We start from the raw sequence: 25,493 nt of genomic DNA on the forward strand, positions 1-25,493 counted from the left end.
CACCCGTATTTATGCAGGTCCCCATCTGGTGGACACTCCCTTAGGGGGACCAGATGGAGGCTGTGACACAGGACAGATATGCAGCAATTCAGGACACTCAGACACAATACATCCCCACAATGCATCCTGGTTTCCTCCTCTCTGCCCTGGAGACAACCGAGGAGTAATTCAATTATCTCTCAGGACAAAGGGAAATCGCCCTTATACACGTGGGGACAACAGGACAGAAATCACTATTCAAATATACAATGTCACAACCATTACAGTAAACATAGACATTTAACATATCCCCAGATAGCTCAGGTCTGAGTGCATATTATTAGGTGAATGGCACTCAGACTACACGAATACAGTAGAATCGCCATGGAGCCAAAGTCTTTCACATAGTCTTTCGTTATCCGAATGGGCTCCATGGCATAGCTATCTGGGGTATCACTGTTCAAATAGGGCAAGTACCAAATGACCCGGCTTTCATGTCTTTGCAGGGGAAAATTAAGCGTTTTAACAGGGGCCATAGTCTAAAGGAAGCAGGCGGGCAACCAGGCTTCTCCAATGCAATGTGGCGAGATTGGTCTCGTCACATCCATACTATGTGTTTTTAATTGTTTAGTGTATTAGGAACAAAGTTACATAAAAAACAATATTACAATACTGAAATGTCCGAAACACATGTATTAAAATGAATCAATACATCTTGTTTAGATATGATAGTGGAATGTAACTCTTCTCATATTGGCCTACTCAACTTTTCCAAATGGCACATTGCTGTGAGAGATACAATCCCAAGGGAACATATGGTACAACATCTCCAAATCTCTCTAATAGGATTATAATCTATTTAAATACTCTATATTGCATCAGCCACTTATCTGGATCACTACAGATGGCCTCTTTACAAATGCTCGCTTACACAAAACAAAATAAAGTTTTCCTTTTTCCCACCAAAATGAAGTCTTTTGATGATCTGGCCGCTGCTATCAACAGTATTCACAAAGCTGGATCCAATGCATGGTCAGTTCAACCACAGATAAAAAGCTTTAATGTGAGTACTAGATAGAGGGAGGGAGGAGGAGGCAATGGATACGCTAATGCTCTCCTGCTTTCCACTTAATTACACTGAATATTTCGCATAATCTTATCAAAGGAAGAAATCCGGAACAATAGCCAGGCCTGTACTACTGTTCCACTTCTTATTCTCATGACATGCAATTAAAATCTCATTTGTAAGGCACTGAAGTAGCCTGTGAAATTATAATGCATATGAGCCTTTAATGGCCCTGCATATTGTACCTGAGCTTAGTACATTTCACAAATGTCCAGTGAAAATGGAGATCAATGTAACATGAAAAGGTCCACACTATTATTAGCCTTCATTGATTCATAAGTTAGTAATGCAGTTGAGACAAGCTTTTTTTCTCTTCTTGCTGTAATTGTCAGGGTATATTCTTTGAACATAATCCGCATTACAATATCTAAAAATTCATGCTTTTTTGTGTGCATTTAATGGATAAAACATGCTGAAATCTAAAACAAAACAAAAAATCTGTTATAAAACACTCAGAAAAACACAATGGGGGAGAATTTAAAAAAACTTGCGCCTGTAGTGTAGCACCAAAATGGCATACATTTTTTTGCTATTCTCCACCACTCTCGCCATTTTGTTAAAAGTGGATGGGTCATGGGTGGGAGTGGGCCTCACACATCTACCATTTCTTTAAAGTTTTGAAAGTATAGTTTACTGGTGCAAGTAATGCCTGAAACCTACACCAGATTTCAGATTGTGGTGATCTCAAAACCGGAATTAACAACTCAAGTGTGAAACAGTCCTTAGGGTTCATGCACCTGAACTCATTTTTTTTCCGCTCCCATTCCATCTTTTGCGGCCCATATGCGGAACCATTCTCTTCAATGGGGCCACAAAAAAAATGGAAATGACTCTGTGTGCATGTCCTCATGGCTGTTCTGCAAAAAAATAGAACAGGTCCTATTATTGTCCGCATTACGGACAAGGATAGGGCTGTTTTATTAGGGGCCGGCCCTTCCATTCCGCAAAATGCAGAATGCACATGGCCGGTATCCATGTTTTGCAGATCTGCAATTTGCGGACTGAAAAACACCAAACGGTCATGTGCATGAGCCCTAAGGGTGGGTTCACATCATGTTTTTGCCTTCCCTTTGATAAAAAAAAAGATACAAAAGGATAGCACTCTACGTTTTTCCATCCTGCAAAGTCAGTTAAAAAAATTGATACTTTTTTGTTTTTTTACAATAAACTCTATAGTGAACGGATGCCACTGTATGGCATCTGTCTGAGCCATCCGCTAACGTATACATTTTTTGAATACGTTAAAACTACAGAAAAAAACGTGATGTGAACCCAGGCCATCCTCATGTCCATCAGGGCACCAAAATAACGTCTGCTAGTGGTCCAATAACTTCACTAACTGGCAATTGCTCTGAATACAATTCCCTAATACTTCAAGTATGTGAAGTCAGTAGCCTTAGAATGTCAGAAATGAGCCTACATTTGCGTCAGATTAAACTGGACATGGAAAGTCCATCTTGAAAATGTAGCTTGCTGCATAGGCTTCTCACAGTCTTGACAAACATAGCACTACAGATATCCAAATCACAGAAGCCAGCAGGCTATCGAAGCTATTTAGAAACACTGTTTTGCTACTTGAGCAGTAGCTAATGCACTGTGGTAATCCAAATGGGTGAGGAATCATTAAAAATGCATGTTATAATGTACTGTCATTCATCTTGTTCCTGTACATTGTACTTCATAAGTAAAAAATAAAGTTATTTCAGCATTTCAGAAAAAAAAAAGAAAATTGCCATATTACAGTATATTTCGATGTAATGTCATTTTAATCTTATCAAATTTTATGGTGAAAATAAAATATTAAATGTACAGGATAGACAAAATGGTTTTACCTACTTTCAAATAAAGTCCACGCGGCAATCAGCTGATCACTGTGGGCAGGGGCGTAGCTAAAAGCTCATGGGCCCTGGTGCAAGAGTTCAGCTTGGGCCCCCCCTTCCCTCAGTGCTTGTTGGCAAGGGGTAGGGGAGCACATTGCCTTCCTGCTGCCTGAGGCAAACATTGAAAGGGCACCCCCTCATGCCAAATTCTTAACCTAACCCCTTCCCTAACATAACATGGTTATAAGGGAAAATAATAGCATTCTGAATACAGAATGCAAAGTACAATAGGGCTGGAGGGGTTAAAAAAAAATAATAATAATTTAACTCACCTTAATCCACTTGTTCGCGCAGCCGGCATCTCTTCTGTCTTGTTCTGTGAGGAATAGGACCTTTGATGACGTCACTATGTTCATCACATGGTCCGTCACATGATCCATCACCAAGGTCCTTTTCGTCACAGATGAAGACAGAAGAGATGCCGGCTGTTCCTCAAACAAGTGGATTAAGGTGAGTTAATTTTTTTTTAAATTTTTTTTTAACCCCTCCAGCCCTATTGTACTATGCATTCTGTATTCAGAATGCTTTTATTTTCCCTTATAACCATGTTATAAAGGAAAATAATACAATCTACACAACCTTGAAACCAAACCTGAACTTCTGTGAAGAAGTTCGGGTCTGGGTACCACAGTCAGTTTTTTATCATGCGAGTGCAAAACACATTGCACACGCGCGATAAAAACTGAACAACGGAACGCAATCGCAGTCAAAACTGACTGCAATTGGGTACCTACTCACGCGGGTTTGCCGCAATGCACCGGGACACATCCGGACCTAATCCGGACACGCTCGTCTGCAAGGGGCCTAAGGGATTTTTCACAAATTTTTCCATCCAGATGCGTGAAGTGAACGCATAGCATCCAGACTGAATTCTGACCCATTCCACTCAATGGGTCTAGATACATGAACATTATTTTTCACACATCACTTCTTTGTTCTGGAAAAATCGCAACATGATCTCCATTAAAGTGAATGAGGTTTGGGTGCAGAACGGAATGCATCCAGATGCAATGCGTTTTTCACTGATGGTTGGTAGGAGATGTAGATTATTCTTTATGAGCATGAAAAACACATCAAAACAGATTGCATCTGAGGGGAAAAAACGGAAACACTGAATGCGATTACAGAAAAAACTGATTGAACCTGGATGAAAAAATTTCATTTTTTTTCCTGAACAGATCCTGACACAATCAGTATCGCTCCTGTGAAAGAGGCATTAGGGTACGGCCACATGGCTTGGTTGTGCCACGGTTGAGATGAAGCCACCTTGCAACCAAGTACCATGCAACTACAGTATACATTTGCAGGTACCACACGGCCAATAACGAGTGAATAAACAAAGCAGTCCTAATTCATTCATTTCCGCCCTCTGCGGCTCATATGTGACATGGGGATGTACCCTACAGCTGCCACTGGCCATACACTTCACTGCAATGTATGGCCTACCATATACAGACATGAGGTATATGATGAGCCTGGTCCACCAGAGCAAGAGACACTTTCTCCACTCTGGTTAATATGGGGAGATCCTAAGTGGTATCATTAAAGTGGTTTCCAGGACTCCTATATTGATGACTTATCCTAAGGGTAAGTCATCAATATCTGATCAGTGTGGGAACAACACCCCCGCCGTTCAGCTATTGTGAAGCCTCATCACTCACAGCTTACCAAGCACAGCACTGCACATTGTATAGCTTGGTATTACAGCTCAAGCGCCTTCACTTGAAAGGGACTGATCTGCAACTAGGTTAAGTGACTTACGAACATGACGTCACTGGTCTAGGTAGAGGCTCATCGGAGCGTCACAGCATCTTCAAACAGCTGATCGACAGGGTTGCTGAGAGTAACATTCCCACTGATCCAATAGTAGGCCTCTTTCACACAAACGTAAGGGCTCCGTGCCCGTGCTACGGGCTGCATACGGCGGTTCCGCAATAAACGGGTCACCAGACGTGTGCATTCCGCATCACGGATGTGGATCCATTCACTTGAATGGGTCCACAAATCCGGAGATGCAGTGCGGAATGGAACGGAACTATGGAACGGAAGCACTACAGAGTGCTTCTGTGGGGTTCCGTTCCGTTCCGCAAAAAGATAGAACTTGTTCTATCTTTTTGCGGAACTGACGGATCGCGGACCCCATTTAAGTGAATGGGTCCGCGATTCGCATGCTGCTGCCCCACAGTCGGTGCCAGTGCATTGCGGACCGTAATTTGCGGTCCGCAGTACTGCCACGGGACACGCACGTTCGTTTGCAAGAGGCCTTAATGACCTAACCTGTGGATAAGTCCTCAATATATGAATCTTGGAAAAAACCCTTTAAAGGATCCAATTATGTTTAAACTGCACACTTTACCCCCCATACATCCTGGATATTCCCCAAATACCTTACTTTTCCTGTACAGTCTACTTCCCTGTATTACCGGTTTCAGTGCTGCTGGGCGGATGTTTACAAGCTTCTAGCCTGGGACACAGCTGTATCTATGCATGCGCCAGGGAACTGCTTCTTCTCCATACGCTCTTCAGGCCTACAATGTCTGAGATGTCAATAATGACACCTTGATGCTTATTGGGCTGCATAGCTGTAGACGAGTCAGAGTGCCCATGCTGATGCCTACAATGGGCAAGTGAGCATCATGACAGGAACTTGGAGCAGCAGAAGAAGGTGACCTAGCCTGATGAATAGTGTTTTCTTTTTTTACTTTTTTTATGTTCCTCTAGGGGACTTTAACATGTGATCATCTCCCATAAACTGCAATGATTTACCATTGCAGCCTGTGTTGCTATGAAGCCCTGCCACCAGCAAGTCTGCATAGGAGCAATGCTGTGCCCTTCCAAAGGCCCAAGGCTGCCATAGCAACCAAACAACTCCCTCAAACTCAGTGCTGCTCACTTAAATAGGAAGGGGCTGTCCCACTGAAGTGAATGGGGACAGCAGAATTGTAATTACACTTGCTGGCCACCGCCATTACAACAGAACAGACAAAGGGTCACTGCACCTCTGCTGAAAGTTGCATCGGCAGAAAAGGCTTCAGTTTTCAAGGCAGTGTCATAATTGGACCTCCACTCATTGGCAAAGGGTTGCCTTCTCTGAGGATTCACGTTTTCTGCTTCATCAAACGGATGGACGTTGGCAAGGCAGGCGAGAAACATCAGAGAATAAATACCCTACAACCATTGCTGGAAGAACACAAGCTGGTGGTGGCAGTGTTATGGTCTGGAGATTTTTTGTGGCAATCTCTGGGCCCACTCATCCATGTGGAAGGCCGATTTGGGTATGAATCCATGCTGGCAGATCACATACACGCTGATTGCCTACCCTGGGGTGGAATGAATCTTCCAGCAAGACAATGCAACGTATCCCATGGCTAGAAACAGTGGTCCAACACTGCTTAGAAGGACATGACCAAGACTTTCTAGTACTACCCTGACCCCCTATTTACCTAAACCTAAACCCAAATGAGCATCTATGGGTCACCTTGATCTTCAAGTTTGCTCTATGAATCTTCCTCCATGCACTCTCCAACAGCTTTAAGATGCATTGTAGTCTGCATGGCTCCAGATACCTGTGACAACCTACCAGGTCCTTACAGAGTCACTCCCAGTCTATCTAGCTGCTGTCCGTGATGCACAAGGTGGTTACTCTGAATATTAGCTGGTAGTCAAGTAAGGGTCAGCCCCTAGAAACACCAATTTACATTGCGCTGTATTGCTAGTGATAAGGTTTCACACAGACTGTGATGCCTTCCTCCAGCCACATGAGGCCACTGTGTCGTTGAGTAAGAGAGAAATTAAGTTGTTGGTCCCAGAGGATGTAGGAGGAGTTCAGGTTCCCGGGCTTTGGGCTGGAGTGCGGTTTTCTTGCAGATGTGAACAGAGACTGTAAAGTAATTCTTCCAGGCTGCTGTGGGACAGAACAACAGAGACTGTAAAGTGATTCTTCCAGGCTGCTGTGGGACAGAACAACAGAGACTGTAAAGTGTGTCCGAGAGAAGTGATATCGTTCAATTCAGAGACCAGTGATAGGACAGGTACTCCTGTCAGAGCCAAACTATGTGGATGCCTGTACCTGCAATCTAGACAGAGAGAGGAAAAGACAGCGCTGGGACAAGCAAGCAACCGGATCAGGAGCCAGACTACACCTGCCTCCATGTACCAGACCAAGACAATCTGCTACCCACAGAGTGTGCACCGGTGCTAATCTGTGATAGGTCATAGAACAGGATACTTTAGTCAGAGCCTTGTAGAAACGTGCCCTAGGTAGCAGGGGCAGACAGGAAAATAATCGCGGCGAGTAGCCTGTATTTTTATGTGCTTGCTGGTTGGAGCGTATTTGGTAGATGCAAAGTTCAGTTATCCTTCCTGTAAATTTATGTAAACTTGTTAACACTGTTCCTGTCATTTGTCGATTGCGCCCTGGTGCATTGGCACAATACTGTTAATCCGATTTTCTGGCCGTTATATTCTGTTATTTAATAAAGCTGGTATTTGCTTCAGCCTCCTCGTCTGCTGTATGGTATTTGAACCCTGCCCTGCGGTCTCTTCCTCCCCGAACCATTACAGTCATAATAATGTGACTTGATTGTGTATAAAGTTTCATTTGATTCCAACAACTCCTCAATATTTTTTTGTCAATGAGTGTAACTGTAAGGGCTCAAGCATACGAACATGTGTGGCCTACAATCGGGTACGCAATCCGCAAGATATAGAGTGATGTGGAGCAGAGGTACTGAGCGGAAGCCCACGGAACCACTACAGAGTGCTTTTGTGGGATGTTGGTCTGTGCCTCTGCACCTGTTCTATTTTTTTGCGGTGCAGACGGAATCTTGCGGATCGCGGATCCATTCAAGTGAATGGGTCTGCATCCACAAACAGCGGGAACACGGCCGACGCCCATACATGAAGTCTTCAGCACGGGCACAGGTAGCAAACATTTGTGTGCATGAGTCCTTAGTCCCCATTCACACGACCGTATTTTTGCTTCACATCCAATCTGCATTTTTTGCAGATAGGATATGGACCCATTCATTTCACTGGGGCTGCAAAAATGCTGACAGCACACTGTGTGCTGTGTGCTGTCCGCATCTGTATGCCCGTCCCAAAAAAAAGATAGAACATGTCCTATTCTTGTCCGTTTTGCGGACAAGGATAGGCATTGTTACAATGGGTGTGTAAAAAAAAAAAAAAAACGGAAGCAACATGGATGTCCTACTCCATCAAGGCTATACTATACACAGACTGCATTGGTGCCAGAATGTAGCTGTCACATTTGATAGAAATAATCTGTGGAACAAACAAAATGAACAATAGCAAACAAGATAATTGCAAAAATAAACATGTATACAGAATAAGAATTTAGAATGGCTGTTCCTATTAATACTTTGTTTCCACATTGTGCTGCTAGGCTTTCCATTACTCTATGTACAGCAGTTTACCATAGGTTTTTTAAATATTGATGGAAATATGAGAAACACTGGCCAGAGCCTGAGAATCCACATTTAAAAATAACCTGGCTTTATTCCAATACTACTTTCCTTGTTAAAATGTCAGACCACCACTGATCAGATACTCATGACCTGTCAGGACATCAGTCGTAAAATCCCGGAAAGCCCCTTTAATGCCTTGCAAAATTGTAGTTTTTCCTTTTTATAATAAATTTGCAAACATTTCTAAAATTCTGTTTTTACTTTCTCATTAAGGGTTATTGAGTGTTGAATAATGGAAGAAAACTTGATTTCTTTTTTATTTTAAGACAAGGCTATAACATAACAAAATGTGAAAAAAGTGAAAGGGTCTGAAAACTTCCTGAATGCACAGTATACTGCATGCTGTCAGGTGTTGTAATCTATATACTGCATACTATATGGTGTTATATACTGTGAGGAGCTGGGGGTGTTACACTATATACCGTTAGGTGGTGGGGGTGTTATACTGTACACTGTGTGGGGCTGGGGGTGTTCTACTGTACACTATGTGGGGCTGAGGGTGTTATATAGTATGATGGACTGGGAGTATTATACTATATACTGTGAGGGTGTTATATATGTGGTATAGATTTTAATATTTTCTGCAAAAAATAACCATGGGGCATAATGCGAAAGGAGGAATGGTCAGGGGCAAATGGATGGAGGGGGTTGAAGTTGGGTAAATAGCCCAAAGCCTGTGATGAACTTAATCCACCCCTGGAAAGGTGTATTACATGAAAGATAGAAGGAATGGGAGAGATGCATTTAGGCCTGGAAGGAAGGGTTGTGGAGTTGTTCAATGTATTTATTATAAAAAGAGAACATGTTAATTGTTAACATAGGGTGGCCCACGAAAAAGTAGCCCACCTCCAGAGACAGTATGAAAGATGAACGAGCAAGTGGATTGTGTTTTTTTAATTACCCACAAGTCACAAAAGATGCTGAAAGTGGTCCCCGTTCATGTCCATGCATCTTTGGCCATGTGGGAGTATGTTGGCTGATACTGCTTGTGAAGTTGCGGATAGTGTTTGTGATGTTCTCCTTCAGTTCCTCCAGGGTGTAACGGGGTTCCGAAGGTGCACTTGGTCCCCCATTAGCCGCAGACCTGCTGCTTAGCTTCGGGAACGACGATCTGTGTTTTACCTCGTTCCCAGGGCGGCTTTACTAGCTGGGTGGCTCCCTGCTCCTAAGTCTGCCTTGAGCGCCGAGCTGATCACTCGGTGCTCGACTGGTTGGTCTGTCGGTCATGTGACGCTGGCCACGTCACATGACCCTCACTCCCCACTATAAATACAGGCAGCCTGCTGGCCACAGGTTGCCTGTTAATTTAGGTTCCACCTGTGATGTTGTCTTTCCTGGCATACTTACCTCCTGCTGAATTCCTGACGATCCTCTGCCTGCTCCTTGTGTACTTTGCTGCTCTCCTGGTATTCTGACCCCGGCCTCCTCCTGACGATCCTCTGCTGACTCCTTTGGTACTTCACGTCTCTCCTGGTATTTATGACCCCGGCTTCTCCTGACAATTCTCTGCTTGCTCCATTTGTACTTTGTAGCTTTCCTGGTATTGACTCGGTCCGTTCACGTCCTGTTGTTTGTCTGTCTGTCATCCCTGCACTTACTCCAAGTTAGGGATTGCCGTCCAGTTGTCCCCTGTCATTAGGACTCGCGAGGCAAGTAGGCAGGGCCAGGGGTAAGGGTGGAGCGCAGTGGTCACTTCCCTCCCCCCTGTGTGTGTGTGTACGCGACCGTTACACAGGGAATGTGGATTGTTAGGGGACACTTTCTTTTTACATTTCCCCACAGATAAAAATCTCATGTGGACAGTTCTGGGGAACGTGGTGGCCATAACCCCTTACTCACAGTTAATTAACTTGTGCAAGTGAGATCTGTGAAGTGCGACACGTTGCCCCATCCTGCTGGGAAAAGCAGGAACTTTTTACTTCTAAGAACACACATATTAAAAATATCAAATTTTATTATATACCATGATTATACTATAGACACAATAAAATCCATAAGGGACAGGAGAGAATATGGAAACAATGTGTGTCCCCCGATTACACGCCCCCAAGAGGAAGCGACGGCGAAACGTACGTCGGGGTGGTGTGTCTCCTGATCGCTGGTTGGTATCCCCACAGTTGTGTCCACGTATGTGTATGTTATTAGGCTGCTCAAGAGTAATATTGTGTTGGGGACTTGTTGTTAGCACTCCCGGTCGGGGGTGCAGGCACTTGTCTCTACTACACAGGTAGGCATTGTGCCCTCTGAGATGGAGTGGTATTGATGGATGCTGGGTGGGTGTAGGATTCAGGCAGTGTTTGTTACTTAACCATGATGGGTATAATTTGATGTTATTGTCTTTGTGTCCTTACCAGTTCAGTGTAATCGGGGGACACACATTGTTTCCATATTCTCTCCTGCATAATCTGTCCCTTATAGGTTTTATTGTGTCTATAGTGTAATCATGGTATATAATAAAATTTGATATTTTGAATATGTGTGCTCTTAAATTGGTGTTTGTTGTTGCATTATCACACATTATTGGCTGCGATTTATTAAATGTTGGAGTTGCTTACCTTTTTTATTCTGCAGCATTACTGCTGAAGAGCTGCAAACAGTATCAGCCAACATAATCCAACATGCCTAAATATGCATAGATGTGAACGGGGACCACTTTCAGCATTTTTTGTGACTTGTGGGTAATTAAAAAACAAAAACAATCCACTTGCTCATTCATCTTGTCATACTATGGCTAGAGGTGGCTACTTTTCCGTGGGCCACCCTGTATGAATGGTGGTTTTCTGTGCTGTCCCAGCATTTATTTCTTCCATTTAAAATAAATTGCTGTATTTGTGTTATCATATCATTACCATGTTATGCAATGCTGCCACCCTGTGGCTATTCTTGTTATAGGTTTCCTGAATGTAATATGTAAATCTCATTACCATTGCTCTCTGTCTACTCCTCCCTTTCGGTGACATCATATCCTGTTTGTTCTGGTCCTGTGTCTTTCTTTTCTGCAGCAGACTCAGAGCTGGTGAGAGAATTTCATTTTGACCTTGAATATCCTCTAATGTCCTCTATATGTCTTTGCTCAAGGTAAACTTAATAAATTACCAAAGCATTTCCATTGTATCCTCCTCACTGGAGCTTCACATGCAACTGGTACCATGAGCTAGGGATATTAGTGAGTTCAGCTGTCTACCATTGCTTGTACAGAGATTACCACTCACAACCAGTCAGAGACTTCTCTAAAGTACATCTGTGGCAGAATATTTTCAATGTTTATAAAATTATTGTATTTCCCACCCTCCTGTGATTGACTGATAGCATCTGTATGACGGCTAATACAGAGTCTGGGGCTCATGAATGCAATAAACCCATGTGTTGGAGGACGTTATAGATGCACAAATACTTGTTCTATACCTTGTTTGGGTCTGCTATAATAATTGAGCTGATTCCTTCTATTAGATACAGCCATGAGAAAAACAAAGTACACCCTCTTTGAATTCTCTTTTAGGTATCAAGACATAATTCAATAAACATCTAGGGACACATTTATTAAGACCGGCATTTTAGAAGTTGGTCTTAATAAAGCCCCATAGCTGGAGGTGGTTCCGTCAAAGTTATGAAGAGGCGTCGGCCTCTCCATAACTTTGGCGGATCCTCCGTCAGTTCTAAATGTAAGACAGCTTCCTAGCTGTCTTACATTTAGACCATTTTCTATGCCTAAAACAGCCGTAGAAAATGATGAATGAGAAGGACCTGCCAGCTTGTCCCCTTCCCCGCCCATGATTTTAGACCTGGCTTGAGCAGGGAGAAGTGGCAGATGGCGGCACAACTAACCACCATCTGCGCCTGAAATACACTTAATTTAAGTGTATTTCAGATTAGTAAGTGACCCCTCCCCCAGTCCTTAGAAAGTCTTAAAATTAAAGGGGTTATCCCATAAATAATGTAAAAAATGAAAATCAGACATCATATAGTACATGACAATCTCTTTCTAACAAAGCTAGAACCAGCCCTGTACCTCACATGGATCCAAAGATCTCCCCATTCATTTCTCTGCTAGATTTATATCAAGCTGAAAGCTCAAGGGGAGTGTTTTTCTCAGGGGACGTGTCATTCTTGTGTAGCTCTCTCCCTATCACAGCTCAGGAGGTAATTGAAGGATGAAACTGAACATGTGCGCTGTGATTGGATCGCGGCACAGCCAGATAGGAGGTTCAACCAGAATGCTATTATTTTCCCTTATAACCATGTTATAAGGGAAAATAATACAGTGATTAGACTTTAATGGGGTTGCTCCTCCCTATTATCTCCTAGCAACCATGCGTGAAAATCGCACCGCATCCGCACTTGCTTGATCCGCACTTGCTTCATTTCTATAAGGCCTGCGTTGCGTGAAAAACGCAGAATATAGAATATGCTGCGATTTGAAGTGATGCGTTAAAATCACTGCTCATCTGCACAGACCCATTGAAGTGAATGGGTCCGGATTCAGAGTCTGATGGAGCAGGTATGGAAGTGCCCAGATCATGTACATCTATGCACTATGGATCCATTCAGGCTCTCTGTTCAGAACTCTTGTACAGTTGCAAGAAAAAGTATGTGAACCCTTTGGAATTATATGGATTTCTGCACAAATTGGTCATAAAATGTGATCTGATCTTCATCTAAGTCACAACAATAGACAATCACAGTCTGCTTAAACTAATAACACACCAATCAGACCCATTTCTTCACACTGACGGCGGCACTATGCACCATCTGGCAGGTAGCCTTATATCTTAGGAGCTACACGCTGCGGTATCGTCCTGTGCTTGGAGTGTATGTCAGTTATATCTATGTAGGTTCTGGGTGATTACCCTTGACGCCCCCTCATGTGCACTCTCACAATTTATCCTTTTGTGACTCTGTGCTCTCTCTAATCTCAGAGAATTGCATTTTTTGCATCTGTTCAGCTGACACCATCATCAATTGCGCCGCCCAGTGACCGTATGTACTCTGCCATTAGGCATTGATTTATCTACTCTGGGTCTGTTGACGTTTTATAATAATTTTCTTAAACGCATTTATTTACGCATCATTTATTGGACAGGGCCTGCTCTATTTATCGCTATGGGCGTCCCGTCTACACTATACCTACCCCGTATCACCCCCTGATGATCCCACTGTGTGGGTGAAACGCGTCGGGGTTGTAGGTTATTATCTAATTATTGTTTCTGTGTCTATATGTGCGTGTGTCTGTCTGTGTATTTTATCCTCTAGGTGGACCCTGTACCTCCTGGCGATCTGTCACGAGGGCTATATACAGTGGACACCTTTAAGTCTTTCTTCATCTATGTACTAGTCATCCACTAGGGTACCACTCTGACACTTGTCTCTCTCCACCCGTCACCTCACCAGGGACAGACAGGAGGTTGAGACTAGGTACGAGGACAGGGAGTCCCCACCACCAGGAGACGTCCCTGGGCAGAGGACCAGATCAGGGTAGCAGTGGTAGGGATAATTTCCCCACCACTTACCCAGTGTATCTTACTGTATCCTGGCCCCTCCCTCTGGATTGACTATGTAGAGTTTTGTCTATGTCTATGTTTCCCATTAAATTTAGTTATCTTATAATTTAACAGGGTACTATTGCTGGACTGCTTAAATTCATTAAATTACTCTGATTTTGTATAACGCTGGTATCATTCTTGCTGGACTTTTTAATAACACACAAAGAATTAAATGTTACCATGTTTTTATTGAATACACCATGTAAACATCCACAGTGCAGGTAGAAAAAGTATGTGAACCCTTGGATTTAATAACTGGTTGAACCTCCTTTGGCAGCAATAACTTCAACCAAACGTTTCCTGTAGTTGCAGATCAGACGTGCACAACGGTCAGGAGTAATTCTTGACCATTCCTCTTTATAGAACTGTTTCAGTTCAGCAATATTCTTGGGATGTCTGGTGTGAATCACTTTCTTGAGGTCATGCCACAGCATCTCAATCTGGTTGAGCTCAGGACTCTGACTGGGACACTCCAGAAGGCGTATTTTCTTCTGTATAAGCCATTCTGTTGTTGATTTACTTCTATGCTTTGGGTCGTTATCCTGTTGCAACACCCATCTTCTGTTGAGCTTCAGCTGGTGGACAGATGGCCTTAAGTTCTCCTGCAAAATGTCTTGATAAACTTGGGAATTCATTTTTCCTTAGATGATAGCAATCCAGGCCCTGATGCAGCAAAGCGGCCCCAAACCATGATGCCCCCACCACCATACTTCACAGTTGGGATGAGGTTTTGAATTTGGTGTGCTGTGCCTCTTTTTCTCCACACATAGTGTTGTGTGTTTCTTCCAAACAACTCAACTTTGGTTACATCTGTCCACAGAATATTTTGCCAGTACTGCTGTGGAACATCCAGGTGCTCTTGTGCAAACTGTAAACGTGCAGCAATGTTTTTTTGGACAGCAGTGGCTTCCTCAGTGGTATCCTCCCATGAAATCCATTCTTGTTTAGTGTTTTACGTATCGTAGATTCACTAACAGGGATGTTAGCATATGCCAGAGACTTTTGTAAGTCTTTAGCTGACACTCTAGGATTCTTCTTCACCATATTGAGTAGTCTGCGCTGTGCTCTTGCAGTCATCTTTACAGGACGGCCACTCCTAGGGAGAGTAGCAGCAGTGCTGAACTTTCTCCATTAATAGACAATTTGTCTTACCGTGGACTGATGAACAGCAAGGCTTTTGGAGATACCTTTATAACCCTTTCCAGCTTCATGCAAGTCAACAATTCTTTATCGTAGGTCTTCTGAGAGCTCTTTTGTGCGAGGCATCATTTACATTAGGCAATGCTTCTTGTGAAAAGCAAACCCAGAACTGGTGTGTGTTTTTTATAGGGCAGGGCAGCTGTAACCAACACCTCCAATCTCATCTCATTGATTGGACTCCAGTTGGCTGACACCTCACTCCAATTAGCTCTTGGAGAAGTCATTAGTCTAGGGGTTCACATACTTTTTCCACCTGCACTGTGAATGTTTACATGGTGTGTTCAATATAAACATGGTAACATTTAATTCTTTGTGTGTTATTAGTTTAAGCAGACTGTGATTGTCTATTGTTGTGACTTAGATGAAGATCAGATCACATTTTATGACCAATTTGTGCAGAAATCCATATAATTCCAAAGGGTTCACATCCTTTTTCTTGCAACTGTATGTGAATGAGCCCTTACTCTAAGGACAAACAATATGAAAAGTGATAGTCTAACTAGATAATATAAGTTTGCAAGCTGCACTTACTCTATATGATCATATGACACATGAACAAACATGGCAAAGCAAGAGCTACGGTATACAGTGAAGACATGGTGGTCCCTAACCATATGGTGTCAATTTATGTTCTGTATATATATATAGTGGGGTTTCGCTCTGATAGATAGGGTAAGCGGGCGCAGTACAGAGGCAAAATACAAGTTCTTGACTCAAAATGTCAATGTTTATTCACACTTGAGGTAATTGCACAAAACAGCACGTAACTTTGCAGTCTTGGTGTTAATTCACACACAATGGAAAGTTCATATAACATAAGTCAACTTGCTGGCAGTTCTGCCTCCAGTAGTCCACAGCAGGCTTTCGGGGGCCTGTTTCCCCAGCGTGCGCCTCAGATCCCAAAAACAGAAAGACATCTCTGCTGAGCCCAGCTGCCTATTTAAGGACAGCCAGGTGCTGCCAAAACCCAAACCGGCACTTAAACTCCGGTCCGGTATTTGACCTCACCTGGCTGGAAACCAGCCCAGTCGCACATGCTGAGAGAAAAATACCTGCCTTGCCAGACCAGACACAACCCCTCACTGTGTCCCTCTTGGGAACTTAGCACTCCCTGCCCATCCCCCACCCCTTGGTGCTTTTAATCAGAGTAACAATGGAGCTGGACACTCCGTGTTATAGTAGGTCCCACCTGATGAGAAGCTACCTTGACGTCTGGTAGGTGGGCCCGACATATTTTTGATCAATAATATGCGCTAAGAGCTTCTTCACTGCTTAACAGTAAGTATTGGCGTCATGTATTTGACCCTGTTCACACATTCACCTGTTCACTCAGTCTTAGTGCATTTAGCAGTGTGCTGCTACGCTATTTGGTTTGCTATATATATATATATATATATATATATATATATATATATATATATATATATATTAAGCAAATTGATTTGGAATTCAAACTAAATATACTGAACAAAAATATGAACGCAACACTTTCGGTTTTGCTCCCATTTTGCATGAGCTGAACTCAAAGATCTGAAACCTTTTCTACATACACAAAAGACCCATTACTCTCAAATATTGTTCACAAATCTGTCTAAATCTGTGTTAGTGAGCACTTCTCCTTTGCCGAGATAATCCATCCCACCTCACAGGTGTGGCATATCAAGGTGCTGATTAGACAGCATGAATATTGCACAGGTGTGCCTTAGACTGCCCACAATATAAGACCACTCTGATATGTGCAGTTTGATCAAACAGCACAATGCAACAGATGTCGCAACATTTGAGGGAACATGCAATTGGCATGCTGACTGCAGGAATGTCTACCAGAGCTGTTGCCCATGCAAGGAATGTTCATTTCTCTACCATAAGCCGTCTCAAAGGAGTTTCAGAGAATTTGGCAGTACATCCAACGAGCCTCACAACCACAGACCACGTCTAACCACACCAGCCCAGGACCTCCACATCCAGCATGTTCACCTCCATGATCATCTGAGACCAGCCACCTGGGCAGCTGCAGCAACAATCGGATTGCATAACGAAAGAATTTCTGCACAAACTGTCAGAAACCGTCTCAGGGAAGCTTATCTGCATGCTCGTCGTCCTCATCGGGGTCTGGACCTGACTGCAGTTCGTCGTCGTAACCGACTTGAGTGGGCAAATGCTCACATTCAATGGAGTCTGGGACGTTGGAGAGGCATTCTGTTCATGGATGAGTCCTGGTTTTCACTGTTCAGGGCAGATGGCAGACAGCGTGTGTGGCATCATGTAGGTGAGCGGTTTGCTGATGTCAACATTGTGGATTGAGTGGCCCATGGTGGCGGTTGGGTTATGGTATGGGCAAGCGTATGTTATGGACAACGAACACAGGTGCCTTTTTTTATTATGGCATTTTGAGTGCACAGAGATACCGTGACAAGATCCTGAGGCCCATTGTTGTGGCATTTATCCACGACCATCTCCTCATGTTGAAGCATGATAATGCACGGCCCCATATCGCAAGGATCTGTACACAATTCCTGGAAGCTGAAAACATCCCAGTTCTTGCATGGCCAGCATACTCACCGGACATGTCACCCATTGAGCATGTTTGGGATGCTCTGGATCGGCATATACGACAGCACGTTCCAGTTCCTGCCAATATTCAGCAATTTCGCACAGCTATTGAAGAGGAGTGGACCAACATTGCACAGGCCACAATCAAGAACCTGATCAACTATATGTGACGGAGATGTGTTGCACTGCGTGAGGCAAATGGTGGCCACACCAGATTCTAACTAGTTTTCTGAGAAGCATTGTCTAGCATACCATACTCCTCACACACACTAGGTGCTCTCCATAATGAGAGAGTAACCCCAGACCCTAATAAAGGCCTCTCGGCAAGTTAAGCCAATTTTTTATGCTTTGCTCTGATAAAGGACAATCACCTAGAAATACTGTAGCTGTGTGCAGATGAGTTGCTGGCTTAGCTATTATCCAACTTATGCTAAAGGTCTGTTTAAAAGACTGTGCATTGACTTTTGTTATCTAAGTTACATCTGGTGGTTTTAGACACTCAGTTTACCTTTCCATTCGGAAGAAAAACTCATTTACAAAACTCTTTCCCAGAGAACCTATCTTTCTAGAATAGATTCATACCTGAATAGAATTTTTTTGCAAATTCAAATTGGAATGAATTTTACAAAATCCACTCCTCTTTAAAGGGAGTCATGTAACTTTCACCAATATAACTAACATCATTGTCCCACAGAAGATTGCAAACGCATTTTACACATATCTGTGTGTATTTTGTGTCTTTAGTCCATGTCCAGGAAAAACACTTTTATTCTGCTAAATAATGGCTCTCAAGTGCCCAACTGAATGGGCTTTGTTGTTCCAAGTGTCCAAAGCAAACCAGACTGAAGAGGGGAAGGCTGCTTTAGCTGCTCATATTTTAGGATTAGTAGCAATCTTGGGATTGGTAGCAGCTAGAGATATGGGCCTTGCCTTGTTTGAAAGCTTTCATTCCAGATATAGCTGTTAGAAATTGTGTTGGAAGAGAATGCTATTGTTTGTAAGCTTCCAAACAAGGTCAGGCAAATATCTCTAGCTGCTACCAATCCCAAGATATGAGCAGCTAAAGCAGCCCTCCCCTCTTAAGTCTGGTTTGCTTTGGGCAATTGGAACAGCAATGCTGGGCACTTGGGAGCCATTTTTCAGCAGAATAAAAGTGCTATTCCTGGACATGGAATAAAGACACAAAGTACACAGGTATGTTTGGAATGCGTTTGCAATCTTCTGTGGGGCAATGCTGTTAGTAATATTGGTGAAGATGCTGTGACGGACTCCCTTTAAAATATATATATAATATTGGATGCGCACTAGGGATCGACCGATATTGATTTTTTAGAGCCGATACCGATAATCTGTGAACTTTCAGGCCGATAGCCCATAATTTATACCGATATTTTATATCTCATAATATATATTATATTTTTTGGTAGTCACTGAGGTGGTGGAAATTTGCATTTGGCACTAGTATATTATAAATGTAAATCATAAATTAATAAAGCCCTTAGTTGGTAGTCAATTTATAATTTACATTTATAATATACTAGTGCCAAATGCCAATTTCCACACCATCCCCCCTCCTCACTGACTTTATTAACCCCTATCAGACCTCAGATCAGACCTTTATTAACCCCTATCAGACCTTTATTAACCCCTATCAGACCTCATATCAGACCTTTTATTAACCCCTATCAGACCTCAGATCAGACCTTTATTATCCCCCATCAGACCTCAGATGAATAAAATAAAAAACTCCTCACCTCTCCTGTGCCGCGGCTCCTCTTCATCTCCGGGTCTGGCGTCTCGCTCCCCTGTCTTCTCCGGCCTAAGCGGCACCGTCACCTGACAGCGCGCAGCGCCAGGTCATAGTGCGCGCACTACGTCCTGATGCTGTACGGGGTCAGGAAAGTGCAGCGCGGGCCCTATCAAAGAAGACCAGGGAGGGTGCATATCGGAAGCGCTTGCGCTTCTTCTCCCTCTCCCGGCACCCGATGCATAATAGAAGCACTCACTAGTATTCGCTTTATGCGCATTATCGGTATATTGCCAAGGTTAGATGCCGATACCGATAATGTACAAAATCCTGAATATCGGCCGATAATATCGGTACTTCCAATAATCGGTCGATCCCTAATGCGCACATCCTACATGTCATCGCTGATGTTACAGACAGTGGGTCTGGAACCACCAGTTTAGGCTATTCCTAAGGGCATTATCCTGGTAGTCCCATGATTTTCACCCTTTAATCCCTATACAGAGATCTGGTTTTCACTGCAGGGGCTTGAAATACTCCCAGTGTGGTTGGCTGCTAACCCACAGCAATCAGAGACACTGATGCAAAGCACCAAGGGATCAGGCAATACTTGTAGTCAGGAAACAGGCAGAGGTCCGGGCAGGCAGAGTTTGTATAAATCCATGAAATTAATTTGACATCAGGGCAGGTAGTAAAGGGTCAATAAGATAACCAGGCTGTGGTCGGATCAGGCAGCAGACGGTCAGCATTGGTAAACAGACATAGGTCTGTGCATGAGCAAACAAACAGGAACAGCCCACATTCACTTGGAACTAGGCAAACTGGAGAACCTAAAGCTCAGACATCCTCTCACTAGGGAAGGTGCTTTATATACCCAGAGACAACCAGCCATAGGCTAGGGAAGAATTAGGACATGTACACGCTGACCAATTAAGAGGCAGGAAGTGCACACGTGTTCTACGGGCAGGGCGAACAGGCCTGGCAGAAAAGTGAAGGCTGTAGCCTGCAGGAAGACATGGAGACCCTGATAGCCAGTCCTGCTGTAGGTGTGGAAGAGGAAGGTCAGTGGGTCTGGGCCACTGGGTAGCACAGGGAAGGTGAATAAGGTGGCACCTGGAATAGCAGTGGGCACAGACCATCGTGTTAAAATATATGTACAGTCGTGGCCAAAAGTTTTGAGAATGACACAAATATTAGTTTTCACAAAGTTTGCTGCTAAACTGCTTTTAGATCTTTGTTTCAGTTGTTTCTGTGATGTAGTGAAATATAATTACACGCACTTCATACATTTCAAAGGCTTTTATCGACAATTACATGACATTTATGCAAAGAGTCAGTATTTGCAGTGTTGGCCCTTCTTTTTCAGGACCTCTGCAATTCGACTGGGCATGCTCTCAATCAACTTCTGGGCCAATTCCTGACTGATAGCAACCCATTCTTTCATAATCAATTCTTGGAGTTTGTCAGAATTAGTGGGTTTTTGTTTGTCCACCCGCCTCTTGAGGATTGACCACAAGTTCTCAATGGGATTAAGATCTGGGGAGTTTCCAGGCCATGGACCCAAAATGTCAACGTTTTGTTCCCTGAGCCACTTAGTTATCACTTTTGCCGTATGGCACGGTGCTCCATCATGCTGGAAAATGCATTGTTCTTCACCAAACTGTTGTTGGATTGTTGGAAGAAGTTGCTGTTGGAGGGTGTTTTGGTACCATTCTTTATTCATGGCTGTGTTTTTGGGCAAAATTGTGAGTGAGCCCACTCCCTTGGATGAGAAGCAACCCCACACATGAATGGTCTCAGGATGCTTTACTGTTGGCATGACACAGGACTGATGGTAGCGCTCACCTTTTCTTCTCCGGACAAGCCTTTTTCCAGATGCCCCAAACAATTGGAAAGAGGCTTCATCGGAGAATATGACTTTGCCCCAGTCCTCAGCAGTCCATTCACCAAACTTTCTGCAGAAGATCAATCTGTCCCTGATGGTTTTTTTGGAGAGAAGTGGCTTCTTTGCTGCCCTTCTTGACACCAGGCCATCTTCCAAAAGTCTTCGCCTCACTGTGCGTGCAGATGCGCTCACACCTGCCTGCTGCTATTCCTGAGCAAGCTCTGCACTGGTGGCACTCTGATCCCGCAGCTGAATCCTCTTTAGGAGACGATCCTGGCGCTTGCTGGACTTTCTTGGATGCCCTGAAGCCTTCTTAACAAGAATTGAACCTCTTTCCTTGAAGTTCTTGATGATCCTATAAATTGTTGATTGAGGTGCAATCTTATTAGCCACAATATCCTTGCCTGTGAAGCCATTTTTATGCAACGCAATGATGGCTCCACGCGTTTCTTTGCAGGTCACCATGGTTAACAATGGAAGAACAATGATTTCAAGCATCACCCTCCTTTTAACATGTCAAGTCTGCCATTTTAACCCAATCAGCCTGACATAATGATCTCCAGCCTTGTGCTCGTCAACATTCTCACCTGAGTTAACAAGACGATTACTGAAATGATCTCAGCAGGTCCTTTAATGACAGCAATGAAATGCAGTGGAAAGTTTTTTTTGGGATTAAGTTAATTTTCATGGCAAAGAAGGACTATGCCATTCATCTGATCACTCTTCATAACATTCTGGAGTATTATAAAAACTTAAGCAGCAACTTTTCCAATTTCCAATATTTATGTAATTCTCAAAACTTTTGGCCACGACTGTAGATATAAATATATATATGAAGGATGAGCGAATTTCCCAAAAAATCTTTTCAGGTTAACTTTGGATGATTTCAGTAAAATGGCACCATTTTACTGCACATATTGGCAGACAAAACCATGAGGGAGGAAGAAGGATGCTCACATTATCCTTGGAGGAAGTGGGTAGGTGGACTTGCTCTGATTGTCTCAGAGGCTGAAAAACAGCCTTATCAGCCAATCAGGGGTGGCAGCAGACAGATAAATGCCTGTGCAGAACGTCATTCTGTGTTGAGCTGTTGATGAGGGTGAATGGGACTGACAGAAAGCGATTTTACATAGTATACATTGGCACAAGCATCTATTCTAGTGTAACAGGGACAGTGTAGGAAAAATTTAAATAAAAATAAATAATTGTGTAGAATACCAGGTAGTGAGAGAGGCACAATGCTGAATAATACAGTTGCTGCAGGACCCCATTCTAGCAGGTCTGCTTATAAAACCAGCCATCTGCAAGAAATAGCATTCTGCTGCTGAGCTATTGCACTTTTTTCAAACGCGTTTTTTTTTTAATGCGTTGGTTTATAGCAAAAGCATTTTATAGCAATAATACCGTTTATACCAGTGAAATTAATAGCGAATTACACAGTAGACAGAAATATTTCAGCCTTTTCCTGGATTGGTGAAGGGGGGGGGGGGTGAAAATAATTGCATTACAAGTTTGCAACGTGTGTCTTATAGCAAATGTGTCAACAAAAAGGGTATCTGCCAGTTAAAGCCATAAAGCAACACATATAATTTTTTCTAATCTATTTTTATTTTCTGATTACATACTTTTGTATTCTATTTCGTGAACATGATTATGGGGGCGGCCATCATGCCGGAGTTGTTCTTAACAGCATTTAGAAAGCATTAAGAAAATTGCTTTACAGCATCCACATGATCAATAGATACAATGGTCGGAGATGACCCTATTGACTTCTATGAGAGAGTATTCTAGGCATGCTCTGTGACCTGTGCAGAGGTCATTGTACAAGGAAATAATAGATAAGCTCTGACAATCACTGACTATTGTGAATGGTGGGATCCTGTCTTATCTATACACAGAGGTGATATTATTACAGGCAGGATTAGAATGACAGATAAGCAGGTAATTGCAGTAAAGTGATCTTTCTGTTAAAATCTGCAGGATTTTATGTTTTTTGGTTAAAATATTGATATTGACATGGAAATTAAAAATAATAATCCAAAAATTAAAACTGTGATTTAAACAGGTCATTTTCTGATGACACATTCCCTTTAACAGTAAAGAAAGGTCTTTTTGAACCTGCATTTTTTAATGCAAATAAGATAGTAGACAGAAATCTTAGTGGAGCCAATACTGCAATATTCCCAAAATAAATGTTCAATAACCATGCTCAGTGTGTTTGAGAAGGGGAAGGACATTTAATTGCACCTTGTCTTTATATTACAGAAAACACACTTGCAATTTTGCTATAACTGTTCCATAATTTGTGTGACTGTGTACTAAACCCGTGACTTTTCATTTAGGAAAATCATACATTTTCATTAGGCCTCATAATAAAATGTATGGAATATGGAAGAGTTCAAAATGAAAGATCCAGGCGTCACCCTCCCAGAGACAGAATGTGAGTAGTAGCAGAAGCAGCCATCCAGGCAGGAGTAGGCCACAGTTCTCCCTGGTTTCTGAAAGGGGCAACATTATTATTCAAGATCAAGAGGAGGAGATTGTGGACTGGATAGTTCACTCATCCTCCCTTTCACAGTAGGATGACATGGAGGTCAACTCTGACCCCATGACTTGAATCCAGGGGTCACAGCATTCCCCCTGCTCCTGTTCCTTGCAGCCCCAGAAAAGCCTTTCAATTGCATCTTCTCTGTCTTCATTGCCCCCTCCTAGTGGGACACCTTCTTTTTTCCTTAAAAGAGGCAACAAAACCCCACCACACACTATGGCTGATAGCCAAGAAAGTCTCCCTGTTGATGATTTGTGTGAAATTAGTGAGCATTTTGAATTGCCTTGAGGAGGAGGTTCAGGGGACCCCATGCATAGCTGTGTAGGTGGTAGAGGTGATGGCACTTGTAGCCACATTGATGGCAGTAGGGGCAGTGGTAGGGACAGTGGCACTCTGAGCAAATACAGAGCAGGGAATCAGGAGGTGGCCAGGGAGCCCACCATGAGATATGACAAGTTTGATTAAAGTGGCTGGGGTGGTGTGATGGGATTTTTGAATAGGCAAGGCAAGTACCATCGCACTACCAAAAATGGCACAAATGTGGCGCACTTCCTCACCTTTTGCCTAGATTTAATTTTTCTGGGCTCTGGCTGGGCAATTTGGTGGGACCTTTGACCAGACAAACAAGAGTACTGCTGCATTCAGAAATAATTGACTCTCACCGGTCCGCAAATGTGGCACACTTCTGCACCTTCACCCAAATTTCTAGCTGTTTCTGCTACAACAAGCAGAAGCCGAAGCAGCCATTTCAGTTTGCTAGTTGTTACACGATGGAGAAATATCCAAAACATCACTTTTGTCAAAATGAAAGAGGCATAGATCTGGGAGGATTTTCACTCTCCTCCGGCTGAAGCCAATGAATAGATCTGGCTTTGCTGACGGTTGCCAAAGTTGCCACACCTGCTGTCTGTCTGCCTACCAATTATGTTGCATGCCTAAAATGATGTTCCAAATCATATCGCTACTGCTGCTGCCATCATGCCACTGCTGCTGTCTGCCTGCCTGCTTACATGTTCTGTACTACATGGCTGCAGCTGCTGCCACCACCGCGTCTACTACTCCTCGCTGCCAATCTCCTACTGCTTCCACTATTAGCACTACACAGTCACAACTACTACTACCACTACTACTACAGAAGACAATCTACTGTCTTGTCTGTTCCATGCTATGCTGCTTCTGCTGCCGTAATTGTTGCGGCCACGTACCACAATTACCATAACTTTTCCACATCCACACTGTACTCCTGTTGCTCCCAATTAAAAGAGATAATTTTTCTGGGCTCATTCAGGACCAGCCACTCTATCTTCTGACAATTATCACTTGTGGGTATATAAATACAGGCAGGTATACTGCCCCCGTCAAGGCGTAATTATTGGATCCAGTAAACAGTTCATTCATAAAGAGTTGAAAGGCATTTCCATGTTTATTGTGAATACATACTAAAAACATTCCAGGGCATACCGCTGGGCCATCATCCATTAACGCATTTCAGCTGTTATACAGTCTTACTCATGACTCAGTGAATTTTTTATGTTTTTAATATGTATTC

The 25,493-nt window shown here is 43.1% G+C and overlaps 1 protein-coding gene across 4 annotated transcripts in view; it reads right to left on the reverse strand.

Moving 5' to 3' along the window:
* Positions 1-25,493, reverse strand: part of FRMPD1 (FERM and PDZ domain containing 1) — a 225,848-nt gene that overhangs the window by 159,479 nt on the left and 40,876 nt on the right. Inside the window, exon 2 of one of the 4 annotated variants that reach the window (XM_040417345.1) lies at positions 6,464-6,889. The exons of 2 other annotated variants lie outside the window; for them this stretch is intronic. The gene's annotated coding sequence lies outside the window, so the exon portion shown is untranslated. Of the gene's footprint in view, positions 1-6,463; positions 6,936-25,493 lie in introns of all 4 variants that reach the window. One more of the 4 variants, XM_040417344.1, reaches the window with a different exon arrangement.

The sequence above is a fragment of the Bufo bufo genome, chromosome 2 (genome assembly GCF_905171765.1).
Source record: "Bufo bufo chromosome 2, aBufBuf1.1, whole genome shotgun sequence".
Lineage (NCBI taxonomy): Eukaryota > Metazoa > Chordata > Amphibia > Anura > Bufonidae > Bufo > Bufo bufo.